At 38.0% G+C, this 27961-nt stretch overlaps 1 long non-coding RNA gene across 3 annotated transcripts in view; it reads right to left on the bottom strand.

Moving 5' to 3' along the window:
• Nucleotides 1–24017: 24017 nt before the first annotated feature.
• Nucleotides 24018–27961, bottom strand: part of LOC102157292 — a 28316-nt gene continuing 24372 nt past the window's right edge. For all 3 annotated transcript variants that reach the window (XR_005358054.1, XR_005358055.1, XR_005358053.1), the window contains one exon: nucleotides 24018–24195. This is a non-coding gene — a long non-coding RNA (uncharacterized LOC102157292). The remainder of the gene's footprint in view (nucleotides 24196–27961) is intronic.

The raw sequence follows: 27961 nt of genomic DNA, 5'->3' as shown, positions 1-27961 counted from the left end.
ATGTATGCTAAGGAAATACTTATGTCTTAAAAAGAACTCAGTACTGGGTGTTATTCTATATGTTGACAAATTGAACACCAATAAAAAATAAATTTATAAAAAAAAAAGAACTCAGTATACAACTCTATGTTAATGAACTTTAAATTCTCAGTTAAGGAGATCATTATACAGAAAATTTTAAATTCTACATTATACTCAGGATTAAGCAGAAATGTGTATTTATCAAGTTTAGTGCATATAGATGGCCTGTCAAATCATTGGCAAAATTATGAAATTCAATAAATGGGCTAGGATAATAATGTAATTATTTGGGAATATTTATATTCCATCATCACCTCACGACATGCACTAACATTTAGTCTAGATAAATCAAAAAAAAAAAATATGATCAAACATAAGACCGTAAGGTACCGGAGGAATGCAAACATGACGTTTAAATTAATTTCATGGTACCGCCATCCTTTCAGACCAAGTGAAAGGAAACAAAGCTACTTAGAAATCTCTTTCAGTCTGGTGGTGAAGATAAAACTATGTGATTTTTTTAAATATTTTATTTAATTTTCAAAGAAAGCACAGCACTGTGGTTATAATCTTGGATTTAGACCCCCACAACCATTCTTCTGAGCTATGTGTCATTGGGCATATTTCATAATTTGCCCAAGCTGGCACTTTGTCCCTTTCTTCAACTGTCACATGGAGATGACAATAGCATTTACCCTGTAAGATGGTTTTCAGAATTAAGCAAATAAATACATGTTGAGAACAAAGAACAGGGTCCAGCATGTGGGAAACTCTCAATAAATGCCTGTTTTATTTCCCTTAATTTCCTTTCTCTCTTATTCTGTGATTCCAGTGGCAAATAAATGACAAAAGCCATCCATGTCCTCCATGTTATTTACAATCTTTTCTCCCATTTATTTACCTCATTCTTTTCCTCTGAATCCAAGAGAATTTCTTACTTTGCCATCGCATTTTATGATTTGCTTTTCTACAGAAGCTAATCTGCTTTTCTCTGTCCCCTTTCACTAACTTTAAATTTTTAGAAACCATGTCTCTCATTTTTAAGGCAAACTTGCCGGCTGTCATATGATTTCACTTTTCATTTGCTGCAATCTTTTCTTTCACTCTTTAACTCATTCGAATCAGGCTTTCTCACATTTTCTTCTCTGACTTGCAATCTCCACTTCAAATGTGTCAGTGCCCTTGTTTCCTCAAATTCAGCCAGGTTTTTCAAACAGTGAAATGTTTTCCCTCTCTGGTAATTTTTTCCTCCTCTGTTTGCCCATCTTTACAGAGGTGTCTTCCCCAGTGACTGTCTGAGATGATCAATAAGATGATTGCTCTTTCAGAGATTCAGAAATCATTTCTTTCCAAGACTGAGCCTTTCCATAACTTTCAAACTTTATGAAAGAATGACAAATCAAAAAAAAATTTAAGAAAAGAAAGAATGACAAATCACTTTAGATTTTTGCTGTTCCTTATGGGAGTTCTAAGTCACTGTGTGGAATGGGGAAGAAACAGATATTTCAATAGTTTGCCAAAGCATTTTTTTTCTCAGCTTACTAGGAAAGCATGAAGTTAGTTGGAGCGGTGTTCCTTCCCTCTAACTGGCAGCCTTTGGGCTAGGCTAATTGTGGGGTTCCCCCTTATAGATAGCATGGCAGTCCTCAGCTCTTGCCAAAAGCATTAGAATTATTTCTGCCAAAAATCTGTCTCATGGCCCACCCTGTCACTGACTAAGCTTTATCTTTCTCTCGAGCACCCATCACCATCTGACACATTATATATTTACAGGGCCACTCACATAGACATCTTAGAATTTTTTTGATACATAGGTAGTGCTCAATAAATATTTGGTAAATGAAAACATATTTCTCAAGTGTTTTTTTCTGCACATAAAATTAATCTTAGTCCATTACTGGTGGGGTTTTTTTCCAATATGTTTTTCTGGTATATCTGCTGGAAAGAAATCCTGTAAAAATCTTAGTGTGCTTTCCAATGCTGGCATTTTGTATAATTTCAATGAGAATTGATATGACCTGGATGATGAATATAGTTCTGAAATTGTGATATTCAACTGTAAGTCTTCTCTTCAGTTATTTTGCTCTTCTTAAACTTCAACAGCCCTAAATTGTATTTGCTGTGTTGCATGGTAAAAAGTAAATATGATAAAAGGGCTTGTAATGTAAATCATTCCAAACCTTCCTTAACCCTGATTTAAGAGGAATTACTTTTGTTATTTCTTTGCTTCATTCTATTAATGCTTCCTTTTACGACTCCAAATATCATATGTTCAGTTCCCCAAGAAAGAGACTGTGAGATGGAGATGTGCATGCAGGAAATTCACTGGGATCAACCTTTGTAAAGCATTGAAGGAAGCAGGACTGAGCAGGATGGAAAGTTAAAATGTGATTCAGCTGTACCAGTCCTTAGCTAATCCCACAGGAAGTTTCTGGATCTGGGTCCTTCAGAGTTGTCTTGAATCAAGACAAGAAAGCTTGCCCTTTTATGTTCTCACTGAATAGTCATTAGATTTGGGCTGTGCCAGAAAGAGGGTAGAACTGGGGCAGACAGTTCCCAGATCAAGACAATGACCAGAGGGGAGAGGAGTTGCAATCCATCTGCCATCAACATTCCCAGGATTGAGGGAGGGGGAGCTTCTATCTTGAAGGGGGTATCTGGGCAGCAAACCCCAGCATCTATCATGTTGCATTGGGTCATTCCACACTATTTGCCTCCTATTTATACCATGGCTTTCTTGTTAGCAGTATTAGTGAAGAAGAAGGAGGAGGAGAAAGAGATGAAAGAGAAGAACAAGAAAAAGGAGGAAGAGGGAAAGAAGAACAGCATATGAGTGGAAATGAAGAGGAAGAAGAAGAAGTGGAAAAAGAGAAAGATGAGGAAGAAATGCAACATAACAACTAATTGAATGGACATGCACCTTATTATCTGGAAAAAGGATCAGGGTAAGGCAACTCTTCATTTCTTACTAAGGAGTTAGTGGACAATATAAAATTCTGAGATAAAGTAGAATAGAACTATAAGCATAGTTTTGGACTTAAGGATATGACCAACAGAACAAGCAAAAATAGAACATTTCAATAGGCACATGAATATTGAAGAAGCATATAAGAGCTTATAACCAATAACAATATATTCTCAGCTCACCACAATATACACACGACCCAGAGGCAAACACTTCTAACTTGTTCTTTCAACAACATTTCTGTTATACTGAATAATATGTTGGCACATCTATTTCTTGACTTATATGCTCTATTTAAAATATATTGACTTACCATTATAACATACATGATTTAGGACATTCAAGTCACCTTCCCCTTCATCTATTCAGAACTTCGGAGGAGGTCCAACTTCAGAATCTCAAAGATAGAAGTAAAACACATTGAAACTTTGTCTACAATAAAGATACCCTAGTCATAACCCATGTCATGCCTATTATGAGACCCTAACAACATAATGGTAAAATAATTCATAATGGAATTAATCCATAAAGGGAAAGAGCAGTGGAGAGCACCATCAGTACATAGAAGTTAAGATATATTTCCAGAAGACAAAAAAAAATGGATGAAAATATATTTATATTTGAAAACAAAAAGAGGAAGTCATAATTCAGATATACAAATAGAGAATAGAGGTGACAATTCAAGGTCTGCATTTGATACTCTCTTGCCAGGCCTCAAACTATGGCCACCACAAACAGACAGAATGATAAGCAATATAGTACATATATCTCAAACAAAATAAATGATTTTTTTAAAAGAAAAAGCAGGCCCCTTCCTTAAGAAATTAAAATGTTGGGATCCCAGGGTGGCTCGGCAGTTTAGTGCCTGCCTTTGGCCCAGGGCATGATCCTGGAGTCCCGGGATCGAGTCCCACATCGGGCTCCCTGCATGGAGCCTGCTTCTCCCTCTGCCTGTGTTTCTGCCTCTCTCTCTCTGTGTATCTCTCATGAATAAATAAATAAAATCTTTAAAAAAAAAAAAAAAAGAAATTAAAATGTTTACAGAGAACTAAGCTGGCTGTTTGTGAAAATAAGCCCCCTTCTTCTGGTATTTGTGGAGACCTCCAGCATCTGGCTGACTCCCACTAAAGTAAAACCTAACCAATGATCATCAAATAAATGAGGAAAACTGCATCAGAGAAAACGAGTAAAGAAAAAGAGAGAGAGGAAAAAAAACTAATCCAGGGGGAAAAAAAAATCAATCTTCAGAGGAAAAATAATGAACCTAAAACCAAAAGACAAGGGCTTACTTTTTAGCATCTCCAGACACTCCAAGAAGATATAGTATCATTAAAATAAGAATAAATAATATATATAAAGGAGAAATTGGAAAACTAGAGTTTGGGGAAATTAATGCTTCTGAAGTCTGACTTTTAAAAATCAATAGAAGTGTTGAAGACAAAGTTGTGGAAATCTTCAATAGCATGGAACAAAAGGCAGGAAGAGAAAGTATGAGGTAAAGATGAGTTGAAATAAAGGCGAAATCCAGAATATGATCATAAGCTGATTAACTAGAATTCTAGAAAATGAGGGGAGAGATAATATGGAGAGAAGGGGAAATTACTAAAGGGATAATCAGAAAATTTCTTAAAGCTCCAGTAATACATGAACATTTAGAAGGAAAGGGAGGAAAGTTAACAAAAAGCATAGAGACATCACTGTATAGGCCACCAAGTGCCCAGGAGTCTGTCGTAGGTGATACAAAGGGAGATGCAAGATGGCAGTGCAAAATTCCCTGCAAGGTCCTAAGTTAAAAAGGTATTGAACCTAGAATTCCACAGCCAAACAAAGTATCAAAATACGATGATAAAAAGGAGACATTTTTAACCTCAAAAGACAAAAAAATTTACCCTGCATGCATACATTCATGGAATTATTTGAGGAGGTGCTGAAGAAAATTAAGCTGAAAAGGAAGTTGAAAAAAAATGTTTCCATTACAAAATTCAGAAGGAAACAAATGGCAGACTTAGAAGGATGGCTCTGCCTTGGACCTAGAGAAGAAGTAGCACAGGCTGTAAGGGGACTCAGGTGACTACCGGAAGCATCTGTTCAAGAAAGTGGAGTCTCTGAAACATCATCTGTTTAAGAAGTTTATTAAATTCAGGGATGTGGCAAACTGTTTGGTTCTTTTTGTTCACAATAACAACAACAAAGGCAAATAGAAACTCCAGGGAAAAACAGAAACTGTGCAATAAAGTCATCGCACAAATAATGAGGGAAACCAAAATGCAGTGTGATTCTTACATGACAAGAAATCCATGTATTTCAATAAAAAGAGAATTCATTTGAACCTCACACTTAGAACATTTTTCTTCGAGTGGGACAGGATGTGTTACAGATTTATATTTTAGTCTTCTGAATCTTTCATCTTATTTGGCTTTATAATTGCTATGGACTGAATTTTTGTGTCCCTCATATCTAAAATTTGTATGTGTGTGATACATACACATACATATTGTATAATATGTAATTATATTACATATAATCCTCAGTGTGATAGTAAAGTCTTTGGAAGGTGATCAGGTCATGAGAGTGGAACCTTCGTGAATGGGATTAGTGACCTTGTGAAAGAGACCAGAAATCTCTCTTGTCCCTTCCATTGTAAGAACCAGAAAGCAGGCTCAGCAGACATCACCTCTGCTGGTGCTTTGGTCTTGGACTTCTCAGCCTTCACAACAGTTAAAAGCCACCCACTCAATGGAATTTTTTTGCATCATTCCCACCTGGTTCATTGTTTGCCTCTGTCTCCCAGTCTAGAAGATTTTTCAGCAGTATGACCTTTTAAATAAGATCATCTAGTTTTGAATTTCAGCTTAAATACTTACAAGGTGTGCAAACTTGAGTAAGTCAGCCCATGAATCTTGGTTTCAGTATTGTAAATTAGGAATGACAACAATAATGACCATCTTCACCTTTAGAGGAGCATCGTGTACAAAATGAAATAATGTACAGACACCTGGGTGGCTCAGCGGTTGAGCGTCTGCCTTCGGCTCAGGGCGTGATCCCAGGGTCCTGAGCTTCTCCCTCTGCCTGTGTCTCTACCTCTGTCTTTCTGTGTCTCTCATTAATAAATAAATAAAATCTTTTTTTAAAAAAAACAAAATGAAATAATGTATATGTATTTGAAAATGTCTTTCAAAATATAACATAATACAAATACCAATTATATTAAAATGCAAACTTTCAAAAAGTTGTATTTTTACCTCCCATTCCTTCTGCCATTCAATTTCATACAAAGTCCTCCTGAGTATTTGATCTTCATTCAATGACTCTTCTATCAATCTTCCCAAAGACTATAATACTCTTACCATCTATTTACCATAACCAATATTTTAAATAGGAATGTATATATGAGGAAGATAAGGCAAGTCATCTCATAAAATTGTGAAATAGAACAAGAAAATCCATGTCAATATCACTTGAGGGAAAAATATATCTAGTGTTTCTCACAATATTTATTCCATTCAGAGACAATCTAGGTAAAGATTTTTTCTATTTTAAAAAAACCACCATTTAGGTAGTCAGGAATTTGCTTTCCTCAGGTTCAGTGTCAAGAGTTGAGGGTTCTTCCTTTTGCACTGTTGATGGGAATGCAAACTGGTATAGCCACCCTGGAAAACAGTACAGAGGTTCCTCAAAAAGTTAAAAATAAAAATTAAAAAAAAAAGTTAAAAATAGAGCTATACTATGACCCAGCAATTGTACTACTAAGGATTTATCCAAAGGATACAAACGTAGTAATCTGAAGGGGCACATGCACCCCAATGTTTATAGCAGCAATGTCCACAATAGCCCAAATATGGAAAGATCCCAGATGTCCATCTACAGATGAATGGATAATTAAGATGTGGTACACACACACACACACTGGAATAATACCCAGCCGTCAAAAAGAAAAAAATCTTTCCATTTGCAATGACGCTGATTGAACTACAGGGAGTTATGCTAAGTGAAATAAGTCAGAGAAAGAAAAGTACCATATGATTTCACTCATATGTGGAATTTAAGAAACAAAATAGATGAACACAGGGGAAGGAAAAGAAAAATAAGATAAAAACAGAGAGGGAGGCAAACCATGAGACTCTACAGTTAAGAGAATAAACTCTGAGGGTTGCTGGAAGGGAGGTGAGTGGAGGGATGAGCTAAATGGATGATGGGTATTAAAGAGGGCACTTGTTGGGATGAGCACTGGGTGTTATATGTAAGTGATGAATCACTAAATTGTACTCCTGAAACCAATACTACACTATATGTTAACTAACTTGAATTTCAATAAAATTAGAAAAAAAAATAGTTGAAGGTTCTTATTGTTAGAATCCTACATGATAGTGATCTGTAGAGGGTTTTATCCTTTTTCAAAAAATACAAATCCCCTTCTGAATCTGGAATGAGAACCAAAAGCCAAGTACGCACACACCTACACATGTTTAAAGCTTTTATTTATTTGAGAGAGAGAGATAAATCACAAGTGGGGGACGAGGAGAAGCAGAGGCAGGGGGAGAAGCAGACTCCTCACTGAGCAGAGAGCCCAAGGTCATGACCTGAGTCAAAGGCAGATGCTTAACCAACTGAGCCACCCAGCGACCCAAGCATATATATATATTTTTTAAACTCTGTAGAAAATTATGATAGGCAGTCAGGGTTGAGAACCATTGATTTGAATGTTCCTGTCTTCTAATGGAAAGAGAATTAAGCCTTATAGCACATGACTCTTAAATATAAAACATCATCACATCTGTTATTTTACTTGAATATGATACCAAATGAATGTCGTATACATAAGTACATTCTTTCCATTTTACCATTCAACTGAATGCAGAGGCAATGAGTGACCAAAGATCAGTCAGCAAGGAGGTAAGAGAATCACAAGCCAAATCTTACTTTGATTTTAGACCCAGTTCTCTTTCAATAGCACAGGATACAAGCTTTTATAATGTCTTTCCCATCCCAGTTTTCTGATTACTCATTCCCAACACTCCTGCTATCGATATTCTTTGGAAACCCATGTTTTTTAAATTATCTCTATTTGGGGTCATGATCTAATGGAGGATTCATGCTTTTGTCTGGTGTAAACATTAGGATTCAACACACCAGACATATCCTCACCAACATCTACAGTGGTTCTATCCTTTCATTTTTCTAAGATTTCTGCCCTTAAAATCTTTCTCTCAGATCAACACAATCTGTCCTTCTCTGGTTATCTTTCTGGGGATCTACAGACGAGTAGAGAAGGCCACACACTGTGTGGATTGTAGTTTACTTCCTGCCCTCGTCAAGAACTTCTGCATCACTCTACAATCCATTACAGTGCTCATGCTTTACTCACTCTAATGCCTGATGCTTCAGAACTTACCTCACTTCCTAGTCATTCTTCATCTTACAATCAGTAGGCTTCCATCTCAAGGGTACCACTAAAGGTACTCCTACAATGAGCCCCTAAATACCCAAGTCCAGTGAATCATGTTCAGTTCTGGCCTATTTGACCTCTCTGTGGAATTTGATACTAGAACATTCCTTTCTTGAAATTGCCTCTTTCCTCTATGTAATTCTCAACTGATTATCTTATTTATGTCTATGTAATTTTTTCAAGTTTTTTATCTTCTTCCTCCCCAGAGTATAATGATGTTTCCTGAGAAATCTCTAAGGTTTTTGTCCTTAACCTCGTCTTCTTACTCCATGTGATCTCCCTGGGAAAAATGACCCAATCCTTTCCCATCAAACATCCCACATCTGCCAATAAAGCTTGCATCTATCACTATCTCTATAGGAGTGTGAGGGGATTTCAGAGCTGATCAAGGAAAAAGATGAGGCCAGAAGGTAGCAGTAGCACCCACAAACTTTATTTTGGTAGTATTTTGATAGGTTTGCATGTAGGGGGATGTCTCTCAGAGTGTGAGACCACTGGGGAGGAGGGCAAGGGAACTCTGAGGAAAAGAAGGATCAGACAGAGGGCTTATCTGTCTAGATGATTTCTCTTAGCAGCACAGAAGGGAATATCTGGGCCAGAGGGTTCCAAAGAGCAGCAACAGCTTGGGGTTTTAATAGCACCAGGGGTTTTATCTATCTATAGCTAGCAGATGTTGGGTGCATTTTTGTAAGGTATGCAAAGCAGGCAGGCTGTAAATCACTAGAAATCTGCTTGTTTGGTTTATATTTAAAACAATTGGAAGTGTAAAACTTTGAGCTTGGCATTGGCAGGCTTTGGCGCTAATGGGTCTCAGCCTGCTGTGAAGAAATAAACAACCTTGGGGCCACTATACAGAGACCATCGTTGGCTCATGGATATAACAGTAACTCAAATTCCTGGATGAACTCCAGGAATCCCAAAACTAAACCCAATATCTTTCCACTAAATGTGGTTTTTCCCCTATTCTATCTCAGTGAAAGGAATATTGTCACTAAAATTAACGCAACCCCCCTGTCTGTCCTGTGCTCTAACCCATGACCATTTTATTAACTGTACTCTCTGTATCTTTCACTTCGTCTCTTCAACACACAGTTTCCATCACCAATGCCTCAGATTATGAGTTCTGTGTATCTTGCCTAGATTATCATCAGAGTCTCTTAACTATTCTTCCTCTCTCTAATCCTATCATGGCCTGGTGCATCCTTTGCACTACCATCAAGGTTATTTTTCTGAAACTCAAATGTGATAATGTTCATTTGCTTGATTAAAACTCATTGTTTAACTCTCCATGGCCAGCAGTTGGCAAACTAGGACCTGTAGGTTAAACCCATCCCTCTGTCTGGTTCTATAAATACAATTTTATAAGAGCAAAGCCACTTGCAACCATTTACGTTTACTGTCAATGGCTACTTTCCTGCTCCAATAGCTCAGTTGAGTAGTTACACACAAGACCATATGGTTCACAAAGGCAAAAATATTTACTTTCTGGTCATTTACAGAGAAAGCATGCCAACCTTTAGTCTACAAGGCAAAGTTCAGAAGCTTGATGTGACATACAAGCCTTTCATGAGGGGACCACTCTACATCTTAGTTTTATCCCGTATCCCCCTTTATGAAATCTCAGTCACAGCCGTATGAAACTACTGGTAGCTTCCAGAATGTGCCAGGATGCTTTATACTTGATGCCATTATTCTTTCCACTTCTTCCCAGTACATATTTCCCATACTTATGCATTTGTCAGTTGCCTACTCATTTCTAAGATCCAAGGGCTCTTCTGTCAAGCATTTCCTAAATCTCTCCCAAAGGAGCAATGTACTCTCCTTCCCATATACTTTACAGACTGATCATAGCACAAATAATCTTTTTCCCATGTTTAAAAATTATTTTAGTCTACCCACATTTAGATGACGGTGTGGTCAGATATACATTTCATATTTGGTCAATTTTGAAAGCATTACGCTATTGTTTTTGAGAAGTCTGATGCTAGTCTGCTTCTTGATACTTTGGATATCAGAGTATTAGAAAATCTTTTAAAGTTCTTTTTCCATCCCTCGTTTTTCTTTTAATTAAAAACTTTATATTTAAGAATTTTTAGGTTTACAGGAAAATTCAGTTGAGTGCAATGTAGAGAGTTCTTACTCCTTCCCCCATGGCCTCTCTTGATGTTAATATCTTGCATTAGTGATGTGCATTCATTAGAACTGATGGGACAGATATCTTTATTATTTTTTCTTTATTTTATTATTATAATTTACTAAAACCCGCAGTTGACACTGGGATTCACTTTTTGTGTTGTACATTCTGTGGATTTTCACAAATGTATAGTGACATTTACCCACCACTACAGTATCATACTGTTTCACTGCTCTAAAAATCATCTGTGCTCCACTGATTCATCCTTCTCTCTCTCCCCACAAGCCCCCTAGTATCCTGACCTTCTTATTGCCCTCACAGTTTAGCCCTTTCCGGAATGCCATATACCTGGAATCATGCAGCACATAGTCCTCACATTGCCTTCTTTCACCTAGTGATATGCATCTAAGTTTCCACCATGTTTTCTCGTGGCTTGATAATTCATTTCTTTTTACCACCAAGATTCCATTTTGTGTACGTATCACAGTTGGTTTTCCATTCACCTATGGGAGACCTCTTGGTTGCTTTCAAGCTGAATGAAGCTGCTATAAACATCCATTGGCAGGTTTCTGTGTGGACATAAGTTTTCCACTACTTTGGGTAAATACCAAGGAACATGATTGCTGGATCACTTGGTAAGAGTATGTTCAACTTTATAAGAAACTGCCAAACTGTCTTCCAAAGTGGCTGTGCCATTTTGCATTCCTAGAAGTGATGAATGAGATTTCCTGTTGTTCCACATCCTCACCAGCATTTGGTGCTGTCAGTCTTCCAGATTTTTGCCATTCTGAGGTATATGGTGGTATCTCATTATTATCTTAATTTGCATTTTTCTGATGACCTATGGCATAGAGCATCCTTTCATATGCTTATTTGAATAAGTTTAAATATACCTTCTTTGCTTATGTATACAAATAAGCATGTTTATACTTTCTTTGATGAAGTATCTTTTCAGGTCTTTTGCCCACTTTTTAATCTGGTTGCTTGATTTCTTGTTGTTGGATTTTCCTGATAACCTTTTACTATTGTTATAATGATCATCATCAAAATCACTAATAATGAGATGAAACATTTTTGAGCCCTTACCAAGTACCAGATAACGTGTAAAGTATCTTACAAACACTATATATATATAATATATAATAATATATATATATAATAATAATATATATATATAATATATAATAATATATATATATATATATCATATAATCCTAACAATACTCTTATTTTATCTAATTGTATCCAGGAACAAATGGCTTAGAGAAATTCAAAGATTTACATAAAATCACATAGAAAGTAAGGGCACCTGGGTGGCTCAGTTGGTTTGGTGTCTGACTTCAGCGAGGGTCATGAACTCGGGGTCCTGGGATTGAGCCCCGTATTGTGCTCCATGCTTAGCAACGAGTCTGCTTATCCCTCTTCCTCTGCCTCTGCCCCTCTCCCTGTTCATGTTTTCTTACTCTCTCAAATATATAAAATCTAAATTGAAAAAGAAAGGAAAAGAGGAAGATCATGTAGAAAGTAAGCAAGAGGTCCAGAATTGCATTTCGGTCTTTGAATCTCCAGAACCAGAACCTTAACCACTGCAGGATACTCCTTCCCTTCCTTTCACTGAGGTGTGACAAGTTTGTTTCTTCTGGTCAAGTGAGGGATATCAAAAGGACAGAGAGAGTAACATCCTGGATACAAGGCTGGAGGGATACATGAATCAATATAACAATCAGTACATCTGTATCTGATCTGACTAGAAACTTGAGACAAAAAACATATCTACCTCTAAAAAAAAAAAAAAAAAAGAGCCTGAGACACTGTTCTTAATTTTTCTGCTTAAAGTAGAGTACTTTGAATGGTATTTTTTTCCATTTTAGAGAAGTTAAATTTTCTCCTATAGTCAGAGACAACAGTTTAAAGATTGATTGATTGATTGATTGATTTGAGAAAGAGGGAGATTGTATGCACTATCAGGGAAGGAGGAGGGGCAGGGGGAGAAGAAGAGGCAGAGGCAAAGAAACAGACCCCTCCCTGAGGACAGCCCCATCCCAGGACCCTGAGATCATGACCTGAGCCAAAGTCAGATGCTTAATCCCCTGAGCCACCCAGGCACCCCAAAGAGGCAATAGCTTAAAGTGTAAAGGGTTTTTCCCCTCTCCTGAGTCACTAATGGATGAATTAATAATTTTTAATCTGATCTGCTACTTCCTTTCATCTGAATCAATTACTAATCCAAATAAGGCGATCATCACAATCCATTTGGTGTACTCAGAGGTTCTTCTGTTGGAGACATGCATCCACTTCTGCACACTAAGGCAAATAGTAGAAATTATAAGTGTTTTATGCACATTATGCAAAAGATGAAAATAAAGCAGTTTATTCAACTTAGCAGTGTTCTTATACCAATGCATAGCAGAATTCCACTCATTGGGATGAAAACTTTTAAGCCTTTAGGCTGGCACTACAGCCCTTCGGGCAGCCTCAGGCTGAGTGGCTTCTTTCACTTCTACACCTTCTTCTCCTCTGGCTGCTATGTGTGGTTTTCCATGATTATTAGATTCCACTTCTGGAAGGAAACCAAATTCCATTTAGGCTCCTCAGGACTGCAGGAATCAGGAGGCCTCTAGTGGAATCGCACCTTTAAGAGAAGTTTCCAGATTTTACCTCTAATCCTGCCATCTCCATGCCCCTCCCCTCACAAAGCAGGCCAGTGCTGGAAAACAAGGGGCTCCCTGACCTGAGCCGCTAGAGTCACATCTTGGTGTCACTCAACTCAGTTTCTTCTCTGTGCCTCTATGTCTTCAGGCCACATTCTTCTCTCTTTCTCCCTCTCTCTCTCCCTTTACCATTATTCTAAGTCTTAAACTATCCCCATCTTTAGTCTTCCCTCTCCACCAACCTACCCTCCTTTCTTGTTCTGAAATATAAATGCCCAGAATTAAATCAGTAGGCACGTCCATTTCTATTTTCTCTGAGGAAAGAGGTAGAGAAGAAAGTGAAGAGGAAGTGACAAAAACCAATGTAGGGAAATGACAAAGGTTCTGGAAATCCAGGCCATTTTTGAGGTTCTCATCTGTGATCTACAGTCTTTAACTTCATGATCTTACATCCAGATAATTCAAGGACCTTTTGGGTTTTTTCACTTGGGAACATGGCTCTCTTCACATCCCCTTACTCAGACATCAGGCCTTTCCCAGCTCTCACCAAATTAAATTAAAGCTACTATCCTTGAATACCCACGAAAGTCAGGAATTGAGACATTGCTCTTGTTTCTTATTTCATTCAATGCACTTTTGCATCATGCCCTTTTTACAAATAAGAAAATTGAGGTTCAAAGACATGAGTCATTTGCCCCCAAATATAAAGTGCTTATACAGCACAGAACAAATATTTGAAGCTAGGTCCTCCATCTATCTCACTTTACTACATTGTCTCTCCTCACCAGAAGTTGTGTTGGAATGTTGGATAAAAATAAATGGCCATTGAGATGTCTTCTAATCCTGAATGGGTCACTTATTCTGTGGCCAGGCTGATGATGCGGTCACTGTCGACCATTCCTGAACACCCCTACTCTCATAGGCACACGCTCAGGTATATGTCAGGTATATTTCACCGAGGGAATCAAGTTATTTCCTCATCTATACCATGGAATAGAAAATCTCTAAAATCTGTCCCCTAGATCATAAGTATCTCTAGAACAGAAACCATGCCTAACTCATCACTACATATAGCATGCTCTAGCTAAGTACATATAAAGAGTGCTGTATGCCTAGCACATGGTCAGGCATTTTTATTAAAAAACTGAACTGAAGGCATCAAGGTGGCTCAGTGGTTGAGCATCTGCCTTTGGCTCAGATCCTGGGGTCCTGGGATTGAGTCCTGCATTGGGCTCCCCGCAGGGAGACTGCTTCTCTCTCTGCCTGTGTCTCTGCCTCTCTCTCTGTATCTCTCAAGAATAAATAAATAAAATCCTAAAAAAAAAAATCTAAACTGAGCTATTCATAACTAAAATTCAAGGATGCTATGTTTCATCATTTTCATGGTCAATAACAATAATAATAAAAACAATAACTGGAAAACATATTCCAAATTTAAGTGGCACCTAACATAACCCAGACATTATGGGACACTTCAGATAAAAGTTCTCATCAATTCTTCTTTCAGCCCGTGACTTAGTAAATAAGGAAATATAGAAGAAATTGAGGTCTTACTGATTTGTCCAAAATTATGAAGTTCTACAATATAGATTCAAATCCATGACCTGATTTCCATTTATTTATTTATTTGTTTGTTTATTTATTTATTTTTATTTTTTATTTATTTTATTTTTTATTTATTTATTTTATTTTATTTTATTTTTTCTGAAGAAGTAAGGCTTCATTATTCTGCCTCTGGGTGCCATCGACAGAAAGGGAATAGAAGCATCAGTACAAACTGGCCCATCAAAAAACAAACAAACATACAAACAAACTGGCCCATCATACGACCTTGTGTACTGGAGAACTTTGATCACCAGAATATGAACTCACACATTTATTTCACAACTTACATAATTACACAGGTATGTACTGGCAACAAATATGTTCTTAATCTGAAATGTCCCTTACAGCTGAAAAGCTGAATGGTCAAGAGTCACCAATTAAGAGATAACTAGTGCTCTCCTGATTCAACTTTTCTATTCTATAGACAGTCTTAAAATTACACACTAATTTGTGGTTTAAAACCAATCGCACAGGGCCTCCTGTGTGGCTCTGTTGGTTAAGCATCTCTCTTCACCTCAGGCCATGATCTCAGGATCATGGGATCGAGTCCCACGTCAGGCTCCCTGCTCAGCGGGGGAGTCTGTTTCTCCCTCTCCCTCTGTGATCTATCTCAAATAAATAAATAAAACCTTTTTTAAAAAAATAAAATAAAACCAGATAGAAGGTGGACAAACAAAATGAAAAAAAAAAAAACAAACCACCTATTAAGGATCTTGTACCTTTCAGGATTTGCACACACTTCCATACCATGATATCAGTAAAGTAGTGGCGACAAGAGATGATGACACCAACATAAGTGAAAATTTTCAAGTACTTTTCTAATAGTAAGTGCAGAATAACTTCTTTATTGGTATTTTAATGCCATAGCTGTATGTTTTTAAATTTATTTTGTTTTAAATAAAGAAATACCGTGGTCAAGATACTGTCTTTTATTTCTCACTAAAGACCCTCAAATCCACCATAGTTTTAAAGACCGATCATTTAATGATGCTTGGGCATAGAGACCACTCAGCTTCAAGGAAATACTTCCTGGCCCTTATCTTTGCTGAGGATGAAAGAACAACATAATCACCTGCCTCTGAACCATTTGGTTCCCCAGTAGAGCAGCTTTTCTCTTCTCTGTCGTGACTGAGGACGATCCAGCTCTGAATGCAGAAGTAAATGGACAGAGGGCAGCAGTGCACTGGAGCTTATCAAGGTGGGTGCAACCTCTGCCTCCTTCCTGTAGGTGTGGGGGGACCCCAGCAAAGCCCTGGTCCCTACTTCACATACGCTCCTCCTAATTGGTGGAGCTGCGAGCTGGGGCCACTGGAGTGGCTAGGAATGTGGTACAGGGGAAGTGCCAATGAAACCAAATTAAAAAGACTGATGTGGTCCTGCTTATATGTGACTTTTAGGTACTCACAGTAGCCAGTCTCCCAACACAAGTCAGGAGGGAAGTTAATAGGATGTTATTTCATCATGTAAGAGATACAAAACTGTGCACACACACGCACACACTCCTTCCTTATATTTCAATAATATGGTATCTTTTTTATAACCTATTTTCATCACCTAAGTAATGTACTGTTAGCATGTTGACATTTCCACAGCATTTTTAATGACTACGTGGTATTTCCTCATATGGATATAGTTGTTTATTTCATCAATCTTTATTTGATAATTTGGGTATTGCCAGTTTGGGATTGTTTTTAAATGCTGTATTGGAGTAGAAATGTGAAAATATGCTTTCATATTTCAAGCATTTCAACATTTCAAATAATTTCCTTAGATAAAATGTGTAGCAGTGGAATTATTGGTGAAAATGTTATAAGCATGTTTTGACAATTGTTAACATATTGCCATGATGCTGTGCAGGAAAGTTCACACCCTGCAGCACAGAGTGATAACACTGGACTAAAGAAGCTGCCTTTTGGGCATATTGGCATCGAGAAATCATGAAATGAAGAGAATTTTGTTTAAATTTCAGTGAAAGTGAACAAGATTTCACAAACTGAGTATTTGTGTCTCGTATTTTGTTTAATTCCCTCATTGTGACTATTTCTGATTCTCCATTGGGTTTTAGTCTTTTATTCATTGGAAAAGACTCTATATAAATTCTTTCAATAATGTTTTGTCAAGGACAGCCCGGGTGGCTCAGCAATTTAGCGCTGCCTTCAACCCAGGGCGAGATCCTGGAGACCCGGGATCGAGTCCCACGTCGGGCTCCTTGCATGGTGCCTGCCTCTCTCTGCCTGTGTCTCTGCCTCTCTCTCTCTCTCTCTCTGTCTCTCATGAATAAATAAATAAAATCTTTTAAAAAATAATAATAATGTTTTGTCAAAGATTTTACAACAGTACTTTGCCAGTGTGTAGTTTGTCTCAAATGTTAATGACACTTTTGGATATGGAATTTTTATGCAGTCAAATGTATTAATAACTCCTATATAAGATATATTTTCTTTCTCTAATTTGAGGCTTAGAAATTGCACTACCACCAAGAAATTACACAAACAAACATTTTAGGTCTGTGTTTTACATGGAATTATTGGTCAATAGGAAATTCATCTTTTGTGTGTGTGATGCGAAATATGGCTCTATCTAAAAATGTTAGTATTTTCAGAATTTGGAAATGTGAGATCTCTCTAGATTTATTTATGAAGCAAATTAGTGTTCTCTTTTGCATCATACAGGGCCACATCATTTCTTATTAGTTTTGTTCCTAGGAGGGAAATGACAGAAAGAGACAGATCAGGTAAGGTATTTTTAAATGCTTCTTGTCCCCTTCTCAGGTAAAGAATTTCTCACTTCCTGTACCCCATATATCATTAATTTAGTTTTAAGTCTGGCTTTAGGAAGAAGGAGGAAGTGACTTGGGGAGGACAAAACTAGGTAAGAAGAGAAGCCAAGAGAGAGAGAAAAAAAAAAAAAAAACATTGCTTTTGATCCCAGTTGATTCTATAATGATGAGGCAGACAAGGAAGGGAATTGTGAGAAGCCATCCCTTGTTGCCTCTGCCACCATACAAGCAAGAAAATGGTGGAGGCTTGGGAAGGCAAGCCGGGAAAGGGAGTCATTGAAGTGCACCCAGGTAAGTACGGGGAAGTCCAAAATGTTGCACGGCAGCAAAGTAGTTTACACTGTGAGAGAGAACTTCCCTGAGCCAATGCAAACACAGTTTAAGCCCATGGACTAGCAGGGGGTGAGATTGAGGCAGTGCTCCTGGTTTCCTATAGTTTGAATGCACATGTAAGAGACCTGGGGTGTCCCTGAATCCATGAGGGGACATGGAGGTACTAAAAGGATTGGTAGTCCAGAAGAAACCTGGCTTCAGGCACAGACCTCTCAAGATGTGAGGAATTTGAAACCAGAGGCAAATAATATGACGGCTGATTATAGTAGGTATCTCCATAACATCTCAGAAAGTCAGACAGAACCAGTCAGATAGAACCCCACCAAACTCACGAGGGAAGGATCCCTCGTTGGTCATTCGGAGACTGTCACACGATGTGATCCAAGTAGCATTGTGTTGGTTCAAGGAATCCACTTCTCTTGTCTACAAAAAGCCATTTGATCTAAATCACCCTTACGAATTCCCCTAAATGTGGTCTTGGAAAATGCAAGAATGGAAATAATCCTTTGCCTGATTCATCCAAGCAGAGACTAGTTTTCTTTAAAAGGCAGTTTAAATTATTGGAAACAATACAGATTATAAATGTGGACTAAATGCTGTTATTCCCTCTCTTTATGCCTCCTTCCCATCCAATGGAGTGGAGGATGGGAGGAGCCCATGCAGGAAACGAGGGCAATTAAAAAGGAATGAACTCTTTGTACATCCCAGTTAATGGGATTGAACTTGTTAAATTAGTACACACATACTTTCCTTCCTTTTCATTTTTCCAGTTGTTACAATGATAACATATTTTCTTAGAAGAAAAGAAACACTCACTTTTGAAATCTTAACCAATTTTCTTGAAAATTCCCCTGCAACTGTGTATTTCAATACACTTCAAAAGCAGTTGGTTCGTTTTACTTAAAACAGTGCTTCTCCGTTCTTACAGTCACAACCTACTTGGCAAATCCGAGTTTAACCAACACGACTATTCTTTCAACTTGGGCTGCCATTATTTATAATTCATACCGTCTCAAAATTTTCCATGTGAAAATTGTATTTCAGAAATGAAACGGACAAGATAAGAGAAGTATAAACATTCTACCTTCCATCTAGGCGTGACCCGATTGCTGTTGAAAGAGACAACTAAAACTTAATCGTTTATTCCAAAGGACTTATAAATATCAGACAACTTTTTCCCAGGCTCTTTCTGGGTCATTCTTAAGTGGATTTCTTTCATTTTGAATTAGACTCAAAATTGTCTGCAGATATAAACAAAAATAAAAATAAGACGATAGGTTGAAGAGTTCACATTTATTAAACACTTATGGTGGGGCACGCACTTTAAATGCCTTAGAGGACTTAAATTTTCAACAACCCTTTGAGGAGGTGCTCATAATTATTTACATTTTAATAATTTTAGCAAACTGGGACTCAAGGAGGTGAATTGGCTTGCCCGGGTCTGCGCGGAGGGAATGACAGATATGGCATTCAAGCCCAGGTCCTCCAAAATCCTACTTGCCTTCCCGCTTTTGTCCTTTGAACATGCGTGAGCTTATGTAGCAGGGGAAGCAACGCACTCAGAGACTGGAAACCCGTGCATCTCACCTTTGCCAGATGTTTGTTGCATCGTTCTGAGCAAACGATCTGTTTCATGCTTTGAGAAACAAGGGCTGTCGTGACTATTGAATGGATTTCAGTTTCTGTCTCTACAAAAAGAAGGTGAACATACCTCACAGAGTTATTTTGAAGGTTTCAGTAGATAACATATGGACCACACAGAGTATATTTTCCATATACAGCCGGGTCCTTATAAATTACAGCAGTTATTATTAGTTTGATATATTTAAAGCCACTTTCATTTTACAGCACTCTCTAGGTAAGAGATGATGCTAGCCTTCTGGAAGTAGGGCATAGAAAATGAATGTATCCTTCCTGGAGACACTTCAGAGCACAATGATGAAAGTGTGATACTTCTAGAGAGGGGTGCCTTGCTCTGCCCATCCCACCTTATTTTCCCCCGACTTTCCAATAGACTTGGTCTGTGTGTCCTTTAGAAGCAGAGGGGTCATCCTGGACCATGTTCCTATTATTCCTGCTCAATTTACCCATCTGGAAAGCCTCTTCCCCGAGGGGAAAAAAAAAAAAAAAAAACCCTTCTCGTGGCACAAGTCACGGGCTTTGGGAAGAGTGGTGGTCTGGGAACAAGATGCCAGCTGAGGACCCAGCTCTGCCTGAACCCACCATAGAAGCTGAGGAGAATGCATCAGCAGCGTAAGAAGGGTTAGAAATATATATTGGAAAATTGAATTTAAATTTAAAAAATGTAAAAAGAAAAAGAAAAAGAAAATCCAGATGTTGCCCATTCTTAGCAGTAAGGCCTTTGGCAAGTTACTTTATTTCTTTAATAAGCCTTAATTCCTCACTTTAAAAGATTGGAGGAGGACAATAATACAATATGGAAGATAATGCATATGGATGTGTCAGCCTGTGGCTGTCCTTTAGGAATTCAGGAAGAAGCTGCTACTGCGATGACAGCTGTGACGATTATCCCAAAGTCACCAATGGCTCTCAATTCTAAGCGAAAGCAGAGAGAAAATAATCAACCCCCAAGGGGATCAGGGCTTTGCCACTCAATGGAAAGGAGCTTTTTCTCAACATCTGGCCAGCCCAGGACACTGCTTTTGCTCCATACATCATCTCTGCCCTAACCAAGTGGTATTAATTTTCTGCTGTCACTATAACAAATTAACTTCACCTAGTGGCTGAAAACAACACAAATGTATTCTCTTACATTTCTGGAGGTCAAAAGTCCAACATGGTCTCACAAGACTAGAGTCAAGGTATCAGTTGCACTGGTTACTTCTGGAGGCTGTCATGAGAACGTTTTCTCTCAATTCTTCTCAATCCATAGTGGCGGTCTGCATTCCTTGGCTTGTGGCCACCTTGCTCCACTTTCAAAGTTCACTGCCTGGTCTGGGTTTTCATCACCTCGCAGCCTTCTTCTTGGACTCTGGCTCCTCCTGCATCCCTCTGATAGGGACCATTATGATTGTATGGGTCCAAGTGAATAATCATCTCCTCTCCTCAAGATTTAACGGTAATTTAATCACATCTGCAAATTTCCCTTTGCCCAATAAGGTAACATTCACATCTTCCAGAGATTAGGATGTGGACATATTTAAGGGCCATTTACTTGGCCTACTATGACAAGTTGCCATGGTGATTGCTTCCAGATTCAGTCCTGTCACTCTTTCTAAGCCATGAATTCAGCCCAAAAGGACACAGGATTTGACTAACAAAACTGTAGGTACAGATTACTACAGAAAACACATATTTCTCCATCAAAGGGACCCAAATTAAAATATGTGGCTCCATTTACTGAATACACACATCCATATGCTTTGAGACAGAGAAAGCAGCCAAAAGTCTTTGCAAATATTTCTGATAAAGGAAGGAAAGCATCGGTTGCACATGTACTAGCAGAGGAACTACTCTACAAAGCTTTGGGAAAGTTCAACTGCGCAATCTCTAAACACACTTTTAGCACATAGATATGACCCTACTGGGCAGCCTGGGTGGCTCAGTGGTTTAGCACCGCCTTGTACCCAGGGTGTGGTCCTGGAGACCTGGGATCGAGTCCCATGTTGGGCTTCCTGCATGGAGGTTGCTTATCCCTCTGCCTGTGCCTGTGCCTCTCTCTCTCTCTGTGTCTCTCACGAATGAATAAATAAATAAAATCTTTAAAAAAAAAGATATGACTCTACAAACACTCACTGTCACACCCATCATTGGCTCATTTCCAACAGCATATGCACATGAAATTATGCCTGGGTTCTAATCAAACATGAGATAATTGGGGAAGAAAGGAATAAAATGTATAAAAAGGTCATTATGGCATTTATGTCTTTATTCCTTTTACAGAAACATTTAGATAAGCACACACATATAATGAACCTGTGTTGATAAAACATGCAGCAATGTCAGACCAGACATTTTACTTTCTCTTTTATTTTTAGAGTCAATTTTTAAAAGTATTACCCCTAGCATTCTCCCTGAAACAACAAAATAATTTTACTGTTGAGTGTTTTATGATTATTCAAGCCTATTCTTTCCTTATGCCTTTGGCTGTGATACCATGAGGAACACTGTAATTAAAAGATTCCTCATGCTATTCGAGCTCTTTAAAAAACAAAACATAACACTGACCATACAAAATTTCAACTAAAGTGTTGTGTTTTACAAGCATTATGAACATTTATATGCAATTTGAATTGTTATCTTGTTTATTCAAATGTGCAACTACACCAATATAAAATAACTATTCCACATTTCTATTTTCAAAGCATCAGAAATTACTATGGTGGAAAGATTGACATAGCTCTACTAGAAAGGGGGTTCTAATATCAGATACTCTCCAAATTTATAAGACCTAATATTTCACTAAATTCAAAGTGTTCACATTTGTTGTTGTCTAATTTACATAGTAATTCTTTTGCATCTCCTTGTGAATAATCTATGCCCAAAATAAGTTTGTATTGTTAAGTCCCTAGAAAAGCATTGTTTATGCATTCATTTACTCACTCAGTCATTTAACAAATATTTATCGAGTGTCTACTCTATGCCACATCAGGCACTGAGCTAGTTGCTGGAGACAAAGCAATGAACAAAATTAATAAGCTTAGTTCCCGTTCTTTATAACAAGTTACATGTTGCTTCTTCCTCATCTCAATGCCTCAAATCCAATCTGTAACAGCATAAATAAAAACAAAGTTTGCAAAACATATAAAATTAAATCAGTGTATGTTTTCGCTATTTTGAGCTTAATGAACTCAACGTTGAATTATGTATAAGTCTCTAGATTACCAACCAGTCTTTTTTAGTGCACTTATGAAATTGCCTCCTCAAGACATGCATTATTACAAGAGTGGCTGAATGAAAATAGCGCAAAATCTTCCATAAAAACAATTAAAAATTATGACCATAGGGCTTCTCCTTCCTCTCCTGTCCTGGCAAGTATAAAGATCACGACCCTGAGGCTAGGAGAGTAATTACCAAAAGTACCTACATCCCATTACCTAGGTAGATACACTGGCAGTTAGGAGGTTGGGATCCAGTCCCAGAGAAATAAGGTGACTTGTTTATTGTCCAAATATGGGCACATCTGAGAGTAAAAGAGGGCACTAACATCAGAAAAACAGGCATAAACTAAAACACACAGTCACCCGTAGATAAACCACTTAACCTCTTTGGCTGTTTATTTCCCTGCCAAATAGTGACAATGGCATCTATGTTTATGAAAATATGAAATAGAATAGGCACAAAAACTCTTTGAAAAGCACATAGTGGGGATCCCTGGGTGGCGCAGCGGTTTGGCGCCTGCCTTTGGCCCAGGGTGCGATCCTGGAGACTCGGGATCGAATCCCACGTCAGGCTCCCGGTGCATGGAGCCTGCTTCTCCCTCTGCCTGTGTCTCTGCCTCTCTCTCTCTCTCTCTGTGTGACTATCATAAATAAATAAAAATTAAAAAAAAAAAAGAAAAGCACATAGTGTTACCCAAATTGTGGCTTTCCTATTAATAAGAACAAAATCAATTAATTATTTTTTAATTTGCTCTGTGAGTTGACTCTAAGGAATTAAAAAATAGAGAGAGAGATCCTATAACACCCAGGAGGTACAGTAAAACATCAAGAAACACCCTAACTTATCGGGGCCTCTAACACCTTTCCTTAGCCAATCAATTAGGAGCACTCCTTTTTGTAACCAGAGTCCTTTATCAGTGAGAACAAGTGAAATCGAGAAAAGTAGTGCCATGGACAGTGATAGAAACCTGCAGCCCAATGGGGTATAAACTGAAACAAACACCCGTGACAAACAGGTATACACCACACTGCAGTTCTGGACAGCTAAATCCTTATTAATCTTTGGGGGAATTTTTCAATCTGCGGCTGGAAGCCTGACCTAGAATGTATTTTATCTGAAGGAAACAGTATAGTAGCTATTCAGATAACAGTCAATATTTTTCCTCACCATACATCATTTGGTTTTTCTCCTAGGATATGCAAAAAAACCTAATGACTTAAAACATAAAACATTTACTCCTTTATTAGGAAGGGAAGAATACAGGATACTGACATCGACATAATCTACAAAATCAGGATAAAGCATTGCACAAGTGGATTCCACATTATGATGTGCTGTGATAGTGGACTTTTCCAGTGCAGGAAGGCTTGACAGGAGCGAGTGGAAGACATGGCGACAAGGGAATCTGGAACAGACTCTCTAAGGAAGAAAGCAAAAGAAATGAAAGAGATTAAATGAAAGAAACACTAAATAAGAGAAAATGATGGAAAGGAAACTAAGTCCCCTCTCATGATATCGAAAACATTCCTATTTATAATAACCATCGGTTTTCTGACAATCTTCAAGGCTGCAAGGATTTATGTGGCCTCTTGGTTTGTGAAATAGAAGAGTCTGAAAGAGATCACAACAGATACACCAGAAAATTGGATCGTCAAACTGGGATAACTTCCCTCCTCTTTGGTTCTCAAAACAAGATGACTGATTTAGCATCAATGCCAGAAACATGAGAGCACATGGCACGTTAGGTAGAAGACATTCCCCAGGCCTCCCTAACACTCATGACAATCTCAGGGGGAAACTGCTAGTGCATACTCCAGTGTTATTTCTCATCATCTTCCTCAGTAATAGGCCTGGTTACTGACCAGGTACATTTTAGCTGAGAATAAAACTACATTTGCCAGGTTTCCTTGCAAATAAGTGTCTTGACCATATAATTGACTACGTGCTGGACATTGGGATCTAGGCAGGATTGGCCTCAAGAAGTGATCGTTAGAGGAGAATATATCCAAATTTGTCTCTTACTCCTTCCTATTGTCCAGGATGTTCATGTGATCCCTGAAGCTCATGCAGCAATGGTCAGTTATATGGTTTATGTTTAAAATGATGAAGCAAGAAGACAGAAATGCTAGTGAAGCAACCAGAATGGCTCTAAGCTACAAGCTCCTGGATGTCGTTGACATGAGAGATAAATGAACCCCTCTCTTAGTTAAATCACTGCTATTTGGGGTTGTTGCAGACAGCTAAAATTCACCCTAAAGAATCGTGGAATGAATAGTAAAAGATCCTTTCATGAATGTCTTATAATATTGTACCAGTAGCATTTTCAAGATGGACTTTATTAGTTATTTGCAAATACAATACATACTAATTTGGATTCTGCATTGAACCTTGTAAACATTTGCCCCATTTGCCTCTGTTCTCTCATTCTCTCCCTCATCCTCTTTCCCTCCCTCTCCAAAATTGTGATATATCACATATAAAAATATTCTCTCACATAACCAGGATAGCATCTTCATGGCTAAACTAATTAAGAGTAATTCTGTAAATCACCTAATATGCAGTCCATATTAAAATTTCCCTAATTATGTCAAAAATATTCCTTGAAAACACTAATAAAATAGGCATCAAGTGAGTCTGAGGAATTAAAAAAAAGAGAGAGGTCCATATAAAATAAACTGTATTGGGAATGAAAAAGTACCAAACTAGATATGTTAGATATAACTTGAGACATAAAAGAATAAAAGAATATTATGAACAACTCTATGATAATAAGCTTAAAGACTTAGATAAAAATGGGATATTTTATACAAATTTTATATTTCAAGAAGAATAATGAAAACTGTATTAATCCAATAATTATTGGAAAAATGGAATGAATGCTAAAAATCTCCCCTATCCCTGAAAAAGCATGGGACTCAAAAATTTTTGCTAGCTTCAGAACCTATTCCCCACTCTGTGTCTCTCTTCAGTTTCTGGTCTGGAGAGATGTTTATCAGTTTTACTAACCAATTGTCATCTCTCACCTTAATTATTAGATGTTTACACGAGGAATAGAGAAGATTATGGGAACTCACATTGTCATCTACTGGAAATCCACAAAAACACAACTTTTTCAAACATATGTGCCATTGTCCATGCATTTGGCAACATGTAAAAAAAAAAAAAATCAAACTCAAAGCCACTCTGGCTAAGTCACTGGCCCCTATTTGTATAAGTTCAGGATGAAGAGGATCCATCCAGCAGCGAAATAGCATCATCAAGGACTAAAGTGCAGAGTTATAGTTGTGTGCAGAGTTATAGGCAATTTAAAGCTGGTTTTACCCCAGGCCGCAAGATAGATGCCAGAAGTAAATTAAGCTATATATTTACTGGTTTACATCTGGCAGGAAAGATTCTTTCCCATGGTTCTCCCTAGATGTAAAGAAGCCTCTTCCGCCAAAGCCTCCACAAACATTTCTCTATTCCTCATTGGCCCAAATAGTACCAATCTCTAGAAAGATAAACTTAAGATAAAAATACAAGCTCTCTTTCTTTCTACGGATGAATACCATTCCTTTATACATTACATCTTCTTTATCCTTTCATCCATTGGATGGACACTCAGGTTGTTTCCATGTTTTGGTAAATAATGCTAGTTTTTTTTCCCCATGTTTTGAGTCTATTTTTGTATATGGTGTGAGGTCCAGGACTAGATCTTTAAATGCTAAAATTAGGAAAGCTACTAAACGAAACCAAGAGGTTTTTACTGCCCTAGTTCTCCTGAACTGCCTAAGGGTCCTTGGGAGTTCTCTCTTCTAATGCAGTTTAGCCAAGTGGAAATGCATACAAAGTAAGTTATGCAAATTTAAAAGACACAGAAAAGGTGACCAAGGCCACAACCTTGGCTATGATACACACTGTTGACAAGCTGGCTGTTACTCTAAAGATATCAAGGACACTTGGGCAAGCCTTTCTCCGAATTTCTTGTAGATGTGGGCATAGCAAACACATAAGGGCCAGCTACAAAAACCCAGGAAATCATCCTGGTGTTAGAAAAGATGGAGAGACACTGAGGTCAGGCAATGAAATTACTCAACGGTCACATAGCCTGAAGTCACTGCAATCTCCCATGCAACTAGGTCCCTGCCCATTTGGAAGCATCTCTGGGCTCCTCCACTAAAACTGAGCAGTTCAACTACAGGCAGAGCTTCAGGCAACAATAGTAAAAGAATCAAGCCACATTGTACTGAATATTGGTATCCAAACATTTCCTTAAATAAAATTTTGCCCACATTCCATGGCAAGATGTAACAGAACTAAGTATCTCTGCATTAAATATCCTCTGTATGGAGTACAAGGAAGCAAATTCCAAGCAGAAGTGGAGTGAAGGCTGCAGTATACACTAATTCTTTGGTGTATTTGGATCTAACCAGACAAGGGGTTCTGACCTCACCATGATTAACATTTTGCAGCCAGATAACTCTTTGTTGGGGGAATTGTCATGTGCATTATGGAATGTTAGAAAAATCTCTGACTTTTACCACTAGATGCCATAGCACCTTCTCCCCGGTTAGGACAACCAAAATGTCTCCAGACGTTGCCAAATGTTTTCCAGGCAGCAAAATCATCCTCGGCTGAGAACTAATGGCTTTGACTGACAACAATAATTGGTGCTAACCCCAGACTTCAGTTGCTGAAATTAACTGGGGAAGCATATATAGTTAACTTTCTGCTATATAATATTTCATGCATTTATACCACCACACAGAGACAACAGAATACAGCTTCCTCCACTTCAGCTGACAAGTTTCCCAGAGTTGGATCTAGGGAAACTGAGTTTGAATCACTTCAACCTCAGTAGTTCTTCAGCACTTGAACCAGAAAGCAGAGGTCAGAAGTAAAGGTTTTAGGCTAGGAGCAGCGTTGTACTGGAGCCTTCTCACACCTGCTCTTGCACCTGCTTGAGCCAACTATCAGGGTTCAGTGGTTATCAGGGTTCAGTAGTATCACATTGGTAACTTGAAACCAGTCATAGTTAAAGTATCTATACCACAGAAGCTGCCAAATGCTATAAATTTGGGATTTTTTTGGGGGGGGGGTTGCTTTGATTTTGTTTTTCCTCTCTTAAAACCCATTGTTAAACATTTACCAGCATACCACTGGCTAGCAGTAAGGTGCTACATGCCCATAGACATGATGAAATTAT

The sequence above is a fragment of the Canis lupus genome, chromosome 4 (genome assembly GCF_011100685.1).
Source record: "Canis lupus familiaris isolate Mischka breed German Shepherd chromosome 4, alternate assembly UU_Cfam_GSD_1.0, whole genome shotgun sequence".
Lineage (NCBI taxonomy): Eukaryota > Metazoa > Chordata > Mammalia > Carnivora > Canidae > Canis > Canis lupus.
This window is presented reverse-complemented; position numbering and strand designations above follow the sequence as displayed.